This window comes from Meriones unguiculatus, chromosome 18 (genome assembly GCF_030254825.1).
Source record: "Meriones unguiculatus strain TT.TT164.6M chromosome 18, Bangor_MerUng_6.1, whole genome shotgun sequence".
Taxonomy (NCBI): domain Eukaryota; kingdom Metazoa; phylum Chordata; class Mammalia; order Rodentia; family Muridae; genus Meriones; species Meriones unguiculatus.
Window position 1 is genome coordinate 40,999,437 of NC_083365.1, and position 14,289 is coordinate 41,013,725.

Consider the following 14,289-nt stretch of genomic DNA (forward strand, 5'->3'; position numbering starts at 1 on the left):
ACCACAATGTACTAGTTACTTTTAAAAGTACTTGACAAAATCCCTAATGAAGTAACTTATGATAGGAAGCGCTCAATTTGATTATAGTTTGACGATGAGGTCTATCTTGTCATAAGTCATAGAAGAAGGAGAATGAAGCAGACATGTGGCACCTGCAGTCTTGAAGCAGACAGGCTTGAATGCTGCTGTGATTTAGTTTCTTTTTTTACTCTTAAATCCAGCCCCAAATCCCAAGCCCAGGGAATGGTGCCACTTTTAGTAAGAAGAGATATTTCAGCATCAACTAACCCCATTTAGAAACTTAGAAACGTTTTTACTGATATGACCACAAGCTTTCTACCTATGTGATTCCACACCCTGTCAAGTTCGTAATCAATATTAATAAACATACATAGAACATTTCTCAATGCTCTGTTTCATAAATAAACTTAGAACAACATATGATTCAGCAGAAAAATATAGAAGATGTTGGGAGAAAGTAATAGCAACGTTTTATGTGGTGACAAGCACTTCGCACAGGCTCGTGTATTTAGCATAGTTGGTGATATTATGCTCTGAACATTCTGGAAATTTTAGGGGTTAGGTCTTCACTGGGAGAAAGCAATAATTTGATACATTCCTCTGTCCCTGTCCCTTCTTGCTTTCTATGCCATATACACTACGAGAAAAATAGACCCATCCAAACATTCCTTTTGCCATGATGTTTTGTTTGTTTGTTTGTATTTTGGCCTGAGTATATGAAGCAAACCCTCCATTGATTAAGCCATTTGAAAATAGGAACAAAAATTAATTCATCTTTCTTGAAGCTGTTCTCTCACATAGTCATTCATAACAATGAAAAATTAATCAGTACACAGTTATGATGACAGCAGTCATGCTAAGTGAGGATGAGCCAGTGAGATAACTCAGTTCTTGCTCCTTGATGGCCTGAGTTCCATCCCCAGGTTGTAGATAATACAAAGAACCAACTCCTGAAAGTCGTCCCATGACAACTTTCATGCTGTAAAAAGTAACAGAACTGGTTCTAATGGTAGAGATAGTGGTAGACAGTAGCAGAAACATTTATGTTCATATGTGTATGGGCTATATATTATGTATTACTTTGACACTGAAAAGCCTACACAATCCTAGTTGTTATGAAGCTCACTTTGTAGACCTGGCTGACCTTGAAATTATAGAAATCCATCTGCTTCTGCTTCCCAAGTGCTGGAATTAAAGGCATATACCACCATACCCAGCAAAAATTTCTATACAAAAGCAACATGAAGGTATTAAATTAATTAAATTTCTAAGGGGCAATGGAAATTAAGCTAATTCTGTGCTTCCTCACTCAACCTGTCCACCGTACTAAAATCCCTTAAAAGACATAAGTCATAAAGGTAATCTTGTAGTAACCAGTTAACTTAAATATTAAGGTTTTTCCTGTGAATGTTTTGAATTAACTAATGGGAAAGATACCCTGGCTGACCACTGGAGACTGCTTGATACCCCATGAGTTATTTGTGCACTACCAGTTGATCCATAATCATATTTCATATTTTCTGTAATTAGTGCATATAATTAGTACACCTCAGGATTCAGATGTGGTCTGAACCAAATAGAAAATAAAGTTAAAATAAGATTTCAAGTTCATTGGGAATGACAGATGCAAACATTTAGAGAGGCCATCAAGAATTATATTACAAAAATTTGATCAAATATTCTTTTATTCAAAACTATAAAGTGACATCAATAACTTGACAAAGAAAATGAAGAGAGAGTTCTTAGTAGAATTAATACATGATATTTTTATATTACTAATTATTAATACATGATAATTTTTTTGCTGAGATATTATCTTCATTGGAGAGGCAATTTTAAAAAATTAATTGCTATAAAGTAAGTAGTTTTTCTTCCTATATAATACTTTCGATGGCTAAATTATAATTTAATGAGAGTCTTAATTTTAGGAAGAGTTCTAATATTTAGAGATGAATTATACTTATGCTATTGTGATAATCAAAGGTGTCACAGACGTAGTACTCTTGGTCTGGGCATAGTATTTATAAACTTTCCTGTTAAGAGATTTGACACTTAAAATGGACTAGATATTCTGAGATTACCCAAAGGAAAGAAATATTCATTTTTATTATCATATTTTCAATTAATTGGAATATGCCTCACAGAGTCTTTGATTGAGGTCATAATAGACTTTAGAATAAGTAGGAATTATCAGTATAATAAAAGCACTCCATAGTCACTTCTTATTTTGTTTCTACAAGACTCCTTCCTTTCTCTTTCTATGCATACACTCATGTGACCAGATGGACATGCACACTCAGAGAAAGAGAGAGAGATGCAGATTATCTGTAGTGCAAACATACTACTGGAAATCTACCTGATGAGTAGAATTTTACTCTGAAGATAGAGGAATTACTGAGAACACAAAGTATATGCTCTCAAAAGCCTTGAACCTAATTAGAAACTTCAAGTATCTGAGAAAGACCTGATATTTGTTAGAAAATCTAGTTTTGCTAAAGAGAAGATAAAAGGTATTGAACAAGAGGGAACCACAGCACTCTAACACTCATGGCCACATTAAATATTCCCTACAAAAGGCACTACAAAACCTTTCAGAATTTCTTTTTTCTTTTTTTTTTTCAATGCAGTTTATTCAGGAACCTTGAACAATTCTCGGACCCTGGGGAAAGCCAGCCCACAGCTTAAATAGCCTCTGGGTAGCCAACCCAGGTGTGCCACGTGGGCAATGCAGATAGGTCCACATACATGGAAGCAAGCCAGATCCTCAGCCTTAGCCAAATGTGGAATTGTTCGTGACAGAGAGCACTCACCATCGGGAAGGTGGAAGGCAGAAACCAGCTCCATCTTTAAGGCACAGCATTCCGCAGCTCTCTACAGTTCCCCCTTTTTGTTTTAGACGCATCAGGCAAGAGTAGAGGTCTGATCTCTGATATTAGAAATAAATTGGGACTTTGTACCGATGTTCATTTAGGTGTCATCCACCCAAAGAGCATCAGACCCGTCCGATACCTTTTTCTCAGAGGCGGGACCTGGGGCATCAACCCGCATGCAACCAGACATGCTCTTCTCTGGGTCAGAATTTCAAACTGCAGTAACATACCAAATTTGCAAACATCATCGTGGACACAATATACTATGTTAAATTAAATATACTCGATCAGTGGTTCTCAATGTTCATTATGCTGTGACCCTTTAATTCCATTCCTCATATTGTGATTAGCCCCAACTATGTAATGATTTTTCATTGTTACTTCATAATTATAATTTTGCTACTGTTATGCTACTGTCATATATACAGAACCCACAGGTTGAGAAATGCTGGGCTAGAGTGTCAGGAGAGGGGTCTACCTTCAAGAGGTGCAGAAATTTGAGAAAGTGGGGTGGTGGTGGCGGAGATTGAGGAAATTTCCAACCAATGCTTGGCTCAACCGGAGACCCACTCCATAGGATAAGGCCAACCCCTGCCAATATTAACAACAGTCTGCTATGCTTGCAGACCAGAGCCTAGCATAGCTGTCCTCTGAGAGGCTCCACCCTTCAGTGGATCAAAAGAGAGGCTGAGAATTACAGCTAAATATTGGGCAGAAGACAGATCATCTTGTGGAAGAGATAGGAAGAGGATAGAAGGAGAAGGAGGGGAGAGTAGCTCTACAAGAACACCAAAAGTGTCAACTAACCAGGGCCCAGAGAGGCTTGTGGAGACCGAAACATCAACCAAGGACCATGCATAGACTGGTCCTACTCCTCTACACATATGTTCCTGACGGACATCTCATTCTGCACGTGGGTTTCCTAGTCAGGGGAGCAGGGTCTGTCTCTCATATGGATTCTGTGGCTTCCTTTTCAATCACTTTCTCCTGGCAGGGCTGCCTTGCCAGGCCACAAGGGAAGAGCATATGTTCAGTCCTGATGAAACTTCATGTGCAGGATTGGGTTTGTAGGGAGGGCTCCCATTTTCTGAGGAGTTGCGAGGGCAGATTGGGGTTGAGGGGGGAGGTGGGGCTGGGAGGAGAGGATGAAGGAAGCTATGATGAGGATGTAAAATGAATAAATAAGTTAATTACTTAAAAAAGAAGTAGAATATATGGTATACCTTTAAATCTATCACTTGGGGATTCAGAGGCATGCAGTTCTCTACGATGAAGAGGCCTACCTTGTCTACAAAGAGAGTCCGGGACAGCCAAGGCTACGCAGAGAAGCCCTGTCTCAACGGGAAAAGAAAAGAAATAAAAAATACCAAACAAACAAACAAAAAAAAAGGAAAGGAAGAAAAGAAGTCTGGGAAAGAGACAATAGAATGGAAGATTTGGTGACATCTCTACTGATACTCCTGCTATGAATAGAACAAAACACTAAAAAAATAAAAACAGAAGGCAATAGAATTATTTAGGTCTGATGAGGCAAATCTGTGCACTTTGAATGTCTGCTTAAGGTCAGAATGCCAATATTGATGGCGTGTGCTAACCTGTAGAAAGTACTAGAGGTATACTATGAGGCACATTGTAAGTAAGGATAAAAATGGATACATCGTTTGTGTTCTTTGTTGTGTAGAGGGAAGATCGGATTTCCAGTGGAGAATAACATGCTAGGCATCATTAACCAAATATGTTCATCAAGACTACATAACCAAACTCATGCTATGAAGCCATAGTCACCTGATACCTAAGCCTTGCAAAGACCCTACAAAGTTAGAGAACTTCAGACCAATCTCTCGTATGAGCATTGGTGCAAAAACACTCAATAAAATACTTGCAAACCAAATCCAAACACACATCAAACATATCATCCAACATGGCAAAGTAGGCTTCATCCCAGGCAAGCAAAGGCGGTCCAATATATGAAAATCCATCAATGTAATCCACCATATAAACAAACTGAAAGACAATAAATAAATAAAATATGATCCTTAGATGTTTAAAAATCATTTGAAAAAAATCTAACACTTTCATGTTTAATGTTTTGGAGATATCAAAAATACAAGGCACAGACCTAAACATAGTAAAGGAATATAAAGCCAGCCTGTAGCCATCACGAAACTAAACAGAGAAAAACTTAAATCAGTCCCACTGAAATCAGGGACAAGGCAAGAATGCCCACCGTCTCCATATCTCTTCAACATAGTACGTGAAGTCCTAGCTAGAGAAATAAGACAACTAAAGGAGATCAAGGGGATAAAGTCAGAAAGGATGAAGTGAATACCTATTAGCATAATTGTGACAAGGACTGTGCCGTGTCTATGAGAAGCAAAGCCACTTACTGCATACATTAAATGCATACAGTTTCATAACACATATTCCTAGAAAAGAAATTCTAATGCACTACAAATAGGATCTGTTCTAATGTAATTTGTCAGATTTTGCTTGATCTAATGAAGTCTTACTTTAATCAAGAAGTGTGGTAAGTGCTAAGTGTGGGAAAAATATAGTCCCACAGTTAATCCTCAAGGAAGCAGATGTTAATTGTAGTAATATAATATATGATTAATATGAAAATAAAGTAAAACAATCTGTATCTTCTCTTAAGCAATGCATTTTAAGTGTGTCCCCTGAAACTACCTTACTGAATTCTTTATGTATTTTTTAATTTTAATTTTAATAATTACATTTATTCACTTTGTATCCCTCCTGTATCTCCCTCTCTCCTCCCCTCCCAATTCCACAGTCCTTCCCCCTTTTCCACCAGTGTCCCTCCCCAAGTCCACAGAGTGGGGAGGTTCTGCTCTCCTTCCTTCTGATCCTAGTCTATCAGGTCTCATCAGGAGTGGCTGCATTGTCTTCCTCTGTGGCCTGGTAAAGCTGCTCCCCTGTCAGGGAACAGGACAGGAACCTACCACACATGGCCTCTGAAAGGCTCTATCCTTCAGGGTATCAAAGCAGATGCTGAGACTTATAACCAAACTTTGGGCAGAATCTTAAGAAAGAATGGGGAGAGAATAAGACCTGGAGAGGACAGAAGCTCCACAAGGAGAGCATCAGAACCAAAAATTCTGGGCACATGGGTCTTTTCTGAAACTGATACTCCAACCAAGGACTATTCATGGAGATAACCTAGAACCCCTACACAGATGTAGCCCATGGCAGTTCAGTATCCAAGTGGGTTCCATACTTATGGGAACAGGGACTGTCTCTGACATGAACAGATTGGCCTGCTCTTTTACCTATTGAATTCTTTTTTTATTTTTTAATTTATTTTTTCATTAATTACAGTTTACTCACTTTGAATCCCCCTCGTAACTAACTCCCTCCTTCCTCCCTTCCCAATCCTACTCTTCCTCCCTCCTCCACACCTGTCACACCTGTGACCCTCCCCCAGTCCACTGATAAGGGAGTTCCTTCTCCCCTTCCCTCTGAGCCTAGTCTATCAGGTCTCAACAGGAATGGATGCATTGTCTTTCTCTGTTCATAAGGCTGCTCCCCTTCCCCCTTAGGAGGAGGTGAACACAGAGCAGGACAATCAGTTCCTGTCAGAGACAGTCCTGTCCCCATTACTATGGATTGCACTTGAACACTGAACTGCATGGGTTACCTCTGTGCAGGGGTTCCAAGCCATCTCCATGAGTGGTCCTTTGCTGGAGGATCAGTCTCAGAAAAAAATGACTGCCTACAGATTGGGAAAGGATCTTCACCCACTCTATATCTGAAAGAGGGCTAATATCCAGTATATATATATATATATATATATATATATATATATATATATATATATATATATATATAAGGACTCAAAAAGTTAAACAGCAACAAATTAAGTAATCCAATTAAAAAGTGGGGTACAGATCTAAACAGAGAATTCTCTGTAGAGGAATATAGAATGGCAGAGAAACACTTAAAGAAATGTTCAACCTCCTTAGTCATCAGGGAATTGCAAATCAAAATCATCCTGAGATTTCATTTTACACCCATCAGAATGGCTAAGATCAAAAACTCAAGTGACAACACATGCTGGAGAGGATGTGGAGAAAGGGAAACACTCCACCATATTGAATTCTTAAAAGGGCCCTTCTCCATTAGCCCTACTGGGGGATGATGGAACCTCTTCTTGAGAAAGCCCAATATAGGTCTTCCAATCAGAAGGGGCACTCTTTTGGAGGAGACATGATCTATTCTTCTTCTTCTTCTTCTTCTTCTTCTTCTTCTTCTTCTTCTTCTTCTTCTTCTTCTTCTTCTTCTTCTTCTCCCTTCTCCTTCATCTCCTCCCTCTTCATCTTCCTCTGTCTCTTCTCGTTCTCTCTCTCTCTCTGCATATGTATGTGTGTTTGTAATAATGTGTGCTGTGTGCTTTGCTATGTTCCTCTTTCAGGATTTGTGGCCTCTCCACAAAATGTTCATGTAAATCGCGACACAACATTCTCTCCTGGATGAAAACTATAAAATTATATGCTGAATTTAAATTATTATAGCTTAATTTACTTCAGTTCTGTTGTAGCAGTAAAAAAACTGATTTACTGAGTGCTTGACTCTTAACAGTTTTGATCATCTTTGAAAACCTTGATATGTACATCATATAATGACATTTTGATATTTTTAGTAGAAACAATACATGGTAAGTGCAATTTGGCAAACACTTGTCTGTAACACTTTAGTAGAGGCTGGGTGGAAGATGATTGCTGATTACAAAGAAGCATATTGTTCAAGTTTCTGTTCTATTTCCACATATTTTTTACTTTTCACTTAAATGTTCTTAGCAAATTATAGTCTTGACAAAACTGCTCTGATATTTTTCTAACATCATTCTTTCTGGAAGAGCATACATGAGTCCATACTGTCTTAATTTAACTCATCACAGTTTCTATCAAATTTTAGTGATATGAATGGAGGAGTAGAAAGACTGAAAGGGATGAGAGATGGAAAGAAAGAGGTGAGAGTAAATAGAATGCATTAAATTCATATATAACATTGACAAAATGTATAAATAAACAATAATGAAATGTTCTAAAGTAACCCAATATATCAAGTGCTTTAAAAATATAGAATGTATGTGTGTATAGGTCTTATGTGTGTAAGTACAGAGGAGGTATGTGCAGGCATATCCATCTGCATGTGCACAGTAAGCAAGTGTTTTGATTACATAAATAAAATTTCCATCCTTGGAAAAATCACAGGTCTCAAAATCTAAATAAAAGTTAACCAAGTTGATATGTTTCTATATCCAATAATCATGCAAAACTCTTCTTATTTTTAAAGAATATCGCTTTGTTTTAGCTACGTTTAAAGTAACTCATGCAGGTTTTTTTTTTTTTTTTTTCTTGGCAGTACCCTGTTTGGCTAATATGTCCAGATTCTCAAATTTTCAGTTTTCTATAGGGTAGTTAAAAAGCTTGCAAGTCACAATTTTAAATTAATAGTAAAGACTAGTTAATTGTAATATCAACAATTTCTTATAATAATACCTCAGTCACCGGACAAAGAATCCTACAAACTAGCAAGCTAGAGATAATCAAAATTCACTCTGAGAAACCCACAGCTAGCAATTTCTCTAATAAAAAAAAAATGTACCTAATGAATTACTGGAGGCTCAGTGTGGAAGACTCTGAGGGTCAGAAGTTTTCAGGAAATTTGGTCAAACATGTCAAACCTGTGTTTTGTAATGCAGCACTTCATCTGGTGTTGAGGGAGAATTCCAGAGAAAGAATCCCTGTGCCTTCCATGGTAAGATGAAAAGGACACAAAACTGTTCTCAACAGGAACTGTTCTTGGGAGAAAAATTTGTTTCTCAAAACATAAAGGACCTCAGGGAAACAGATACCTAACCCAGTCTACTCTAGTCATTTTCTATTTTGTTGAAAATTCATATTTTACTAACTTTTAGGAGGGGACAGATGTTCCACAAGGAGAGAAAAAAAAATCTGGACACAGGTGTCTTTTCTGAGACTGATACTCTAACCAATGACCATGCATGGAGATAACCTAGAACCCCTGCACTAATGTAGCCCACGGCAGCTCAGTGTCCAAGTAGATTCCCTACTAATGGGAACAGGGACTGTCTCTGACATGAACTCAGTGACCTGCTCTCTGATCACCTCCCTCCGATGGGGGTGCAGCCTCACCAGGCCACAGAGGAAGACAATGCTTCCACTCCTGATGAGACCTGATAGACTAGGATCAGATGGAAGGGAAGGAGGACCTCCACTATCAGTGGACTAGGGAGAGGCATGGCTGGAGAAGAGGTAGGGAAGGTGGGATTGTGAGGGACTGAGGAAGGGAGCTACAATTGGAATACAAAGTGAATAAACTGTGATTAATAAAAAATAAATATATTTAAAATAAAATGTTAAGGAGTTGTCTACAGAAAGTGTGTCACAAATTATAAGACACTCTGAAAGTATTCCTTTTTCATCTGTTACACTGTTTAATCTTTCTTTTTTATTAACTCATCAGCTCTAATATTATCTCAAAATGTCTATGTATATAGACATCTGTATAAGATGAATCTATAAAAACATCACTCGAATTGCATATTGTTTTTTAAAAAGAAAATAGCATGTGTTTGTTGCTGAAAATTTCAACCTTATAAAAACCCTGAGTAGTTGTTTCCCTTATACTGTGACTAAATGTGGGAAGAATAATTGAGATTGAAATCATTTAAGAAGGGGAAAGGAATTTCTATTACTCAACATTGAAATTTCTTTTTTTATTTGTTTTTTTTAGAGTCCTATGAATTTATTTTTATTAATTATAATTTATTCACTTTTTATCCCCAGCTGTAACTCCCTCCCTCATGCCAGTCAAATCAAACTCTTCCTCCCTCATCTCCTCCAATGTCTCTCCCCCAATCAACTGATAGGGCCCTAGCCTATCAGGTCTAATCAGGACTGGAAGCATTGTCTTTTCCTGTGGTCTGGTTTGGCAGTACCCCTTCAGAGGGAGGTGATCAAAGAGCCAGTCACTGAGTTCATGTCAGAGACAGTCCCTGTTTGCATTTACTAGGGAAACCACTTGGACACTGAGCTGCCATGGGTTACACCTGTGCATGGTTTCTAGGTTATTCCCATGCATGGTCCTTGGTTGGAATATCAGTCTCAGAAAAGACCCCTGTGCGGAGATCTTTTGGCTCTGTTGCTTTCCTTGTGGAACTCCTGTCCCCTCCAGGTCTTTCTATCTCCTCTTTCTTTCAAAAGATTCCCTGCACTCTGCCCAAAATTTGGCTATGAGTCTCAGCATCTGCTTCGATACCCTGCTTGGTCGAGTCTTTCAAGGGCCCTCTGTGTTAGGCTCCTGTCCTGTTCCTTTTTTTTTTTTTTCTCTCCCTCTTCTGATTTCCATTCCATTTGCCTTTCTGAATGAGGATTGATCATCTTACCAAGGGTCTACCTTCTTGCTTAGCTTATTTAGATATACATATGTTAGTATGTTCATCCTATATTAGATATCAAATATCCACTTATAATTGAGTATATACCGTGTGTGTGTTCTGCTTCTGGGATACCTCACTCAGGATGATCCTTTCTATATTCCACCATTTGCCTGCAAATTTCATGATTTCCTTGTTTTTAATTGCTAAGTAGTATTCCAATGTGTAAATGTACCACAATTTATGTATCCATTCCTCCATCAAGGGACATCTGGGTTGTTTCCAGATTGTGCCTATTATGAATAAAGCTGCTATGAACATGGTTGAGCAAATGTCCTTGTTGTATACTTGAACATACTTGGGATATATGCCTAGGAGTGCTATTGCTAGATCTTGAGGTAGTGCTATTCCTAATTGCCTGAGAAAGCACCGGATTTATTTTCAAAGTGTTTGTACATGTTTACATTCCCACCAGCAATGGAGGAGGGTTCCTTGAAATTTCTTAATGTCCTAGTTAACAAGGTTAGAGATGAATCATTTAATGCTCTCATTTTCACAGTAAGTATATTGTTGCATTTTTTTTGAAGTTGAGTTTACAGAAACATGGATATCCAATACCAGCAGAGAGAGAAAATCACTTAAAAAACCCATCAAGGCCTAAACACAACAGGATGTCTTTATACGCATATATGAGCTCACAGAGAATGAGGCAGCAAGAATAGAACCTATATGGGTCTGCCCCAGATGGATCCCCATCCCTAACCCAGAAGCAATCTCCAATTGATAACATCTTGCAAATGAAATTTAATTCAGTGAGAATCTCACTGGGGAAACAAACAACTCTTAAGGGTAGGCCGCATGCCCAGAAGTAGATGAACAACCCAAAACAAATTCAACGGCCTTTTTGCCATTTCCTTTGATCACAATGTGATGTCAGGACGTTTTTCCTTCTCTCTCTAGATTTTATTAAATTTAACTTATTTTTATTTTTATTAATTATTTTTTACCGTATAAGTCATTTTTGTATAAGAATTCAGTTTTTGTATTTTTATGTGATTCCTCAGTGTAAAACCAATTGTAATTCTCAGTCTATAACTTTTTTGTGTCTTTTCATGGACTCTGTGTCTCCAGGTTGTTTTTGTTTATCCTATTTTGATTTGTTTCATCTTATTTTATTATTATACCTTAGATGCCTGTTTGTTTCCTAACAAAAAACAAAACTGGAAAAAATCTGGATTGGAGAGTAGGTGGAAACTGGGAGGAAACAGAAAGAGAGGAAACCACAATCAGAATGTATCATATGAGAAGTTATATTTTCCATAAAAGAAATATAATAAGACATTTGAGAAGCAATACCCAACTTCACAGCAGAGGAACAAACTTGAGAAAAGAAAACTTCAAAACAGTGACACTACCTCAGTGAGTATAAATAATGTCTATAACTAATATGAAATCTTGAAAAATATTGCAATACTTAAAATGTCACCATTATTTGCTCTTATGAATTATAGTTCCTGGTACTCTAAGGACTCTAATTTCATACAAAGATAACTTAGGTATTGGGGAAAAGAGCATGGAAGTTTTAAATATTAAAAAAAATAAAATGTAACATTTATTTTTTATTTGAAAAATGGTTCCATGAATAAAATAAAGATATTTGATAAATCTGTAGCTTCCTTCTTTGACAGCAATACATAGTTCCTAGACTCTTCGAGCATAAAATATTACTAAGAATCATTAATTCAAGCAAAAAGCTAGAAGAACTATACAATATTTTGATAATAATAGTTATTGACAGAAGAGATGTTTTATATGCATCAGAACACACACACAAAATCTACTAGAACTACTAGAAAAACTTACCAGTCCAGAGCAGTTTTAGGCTGCTTTTGGTCACATAGTTAAACTTGGATGTATGAACATAAATAAATCTTCCTCATCAAAACTGAGGTTGGTTTTCTAGTATTAGCATTAACTTTCATGTGTCAAACCTAAGGCTTTTTCTACGTTAATGCACCTGCCTTTATACATACCTTTGCTCATATTTCTAAAAAGGGACTACAGATCCATGCACCTGCCTTCATGCATGCACAAGAAAGGGACAGAAGCTCTTATCATTACAGATAAATTACCATTATTACAGGCCAGAAAGCCAGCCATCTCCACAGTAAGATAGTATAATCTGTAATGGAAATAGTTTTCACCTTGTATCTTCTTGAAGATCTTGGAAAACTGGGCAAAGCTCTTTGTAATGTGATTCAGGATACACTGCCTTTTTCTCTGTTCTCAGGTCTCTGTTAGAATTTGATATATTAGGAGGTGACAATATTATGATAAATTAGTAGTTTCAGTCACCAAACAATAGAATAAAATCCTTTCTTGAATTAAGTTTTGGGTGATGAATTATAGGACAATTGTAGTTGAAATCTAACAAACATGACTGTGAAACAATAATCCAAATTTTTATGCTAGGTATTGTTGTCTGAAAGCTTGAAAAACATAGACTATTGAGTTTATAAAAATGGATGGTATAGTTATTAAGTATTCAGCTACTTACTTGAGACAAAAAGTAGACGAGTTGACTTTGATTCCTTTCTCTTTTTTATTAATTTTTATTTTTATATTAATCACAGGTTATTTACTTTGTATCCCAGCTGTAGCCCACAAACCCACCCCCCATTCCTCATCTCCTCCCTGCCCCTTTCATGTCCACTGCTAGGGGAAGTCTTCCTCCCCTTCCATGTGACCTTAGTTTATCATGTATCTTCAGGACTGCCTGCCATGTCCTCCTCTGTGACATAGCAAGGCTGTTCTTCTCTCAGGGAGGGATGAGGTAAAAGAGCCCGTCATTGAGTTCATGTCAGAAATAGTTCCTGTTCCCCTTACTAGGGAAAACCCACTCAGGACATGGGGGTCCTCGATGACACAGTTTCTCCAACAAAGGACCATGTACTGATTCTTTTCTGTATCCCATGTTAGCTGTGTACCCTTAAAAATATTGTTACCATAATGGTGGCGAAATTTCCGCATAAGTAAATACATATAAGTAATAAATACATATGCTTTGTGCCATATACTTTCCTAGAGAAAAAAAAAAGTGTAAAATGTAGCTATAACCCAGAACAAATCTCCCTAGCCTTCTACAATGCATAATGTAGAAGTGGGCATGATTGGAGACACACTGCAGTGAAGAAAGAATAATGCATTTTGTTAAATAATAGGGAATAGTGTTGAGATAATTAAATGATGGAAGATTATGTATCTTCCAAAAGGGTAGATGCTGTCTTTTAGAAATTAAGCTACAATACATGGTACAGGGATATAGACTTATTGGCCCAACTCTCAGAAAGATACAGTTTGTGAATTAGAGAATAGCTAAATAATATCTTGCCTCATAGAAAATCAAAACAAATTCACTATAAAGAAATAGAAAGTGCTTCAGTCTCCACAGGCCCCTCTTGGCCCAGGTTAGCTGGCTCTGTTGGTTTACTTGTAAAACTCTTATGCTCTCTGGGTCCTTTTATCCTTCTCCTAACTCTTCCCCAAGACTACCTGAAATCTGCAAATCTTTGGTTGTGAGCCTTAGCATCTGTTTTGTTTTTTTGCTGGGTGGAGCCTCTCAGAAGACAGTTACACTATGCTCCCATCCTCAAACATAGCAGAGTGTCTTTGTTAGGGTCAAACGTTGGCTCTCTTTAATAGGGTAGGTCTCATGTTGGGCAATCAATTGGTTGGAATTTCCCTCCATCTCTAATCTATCTTTATTCCTGCACATCTTGTAGGAAAGGTAAATTTTGGGACCAAGTTTTGGGGAGTGGGTTGCTCATTTTCTCCCTTGACTAGAAGTTCTGTCTAGTTAGACGGTGGTCTCTTCAGTCTCCATGACCTTGCTTTTAGGTGTCTCAGCTAGAGTCACCCCCATAGCCTCCCTAGAGCCTACCCTGCTGTAGGTCTCCAGATTGTCTCAGAAATGCCTCA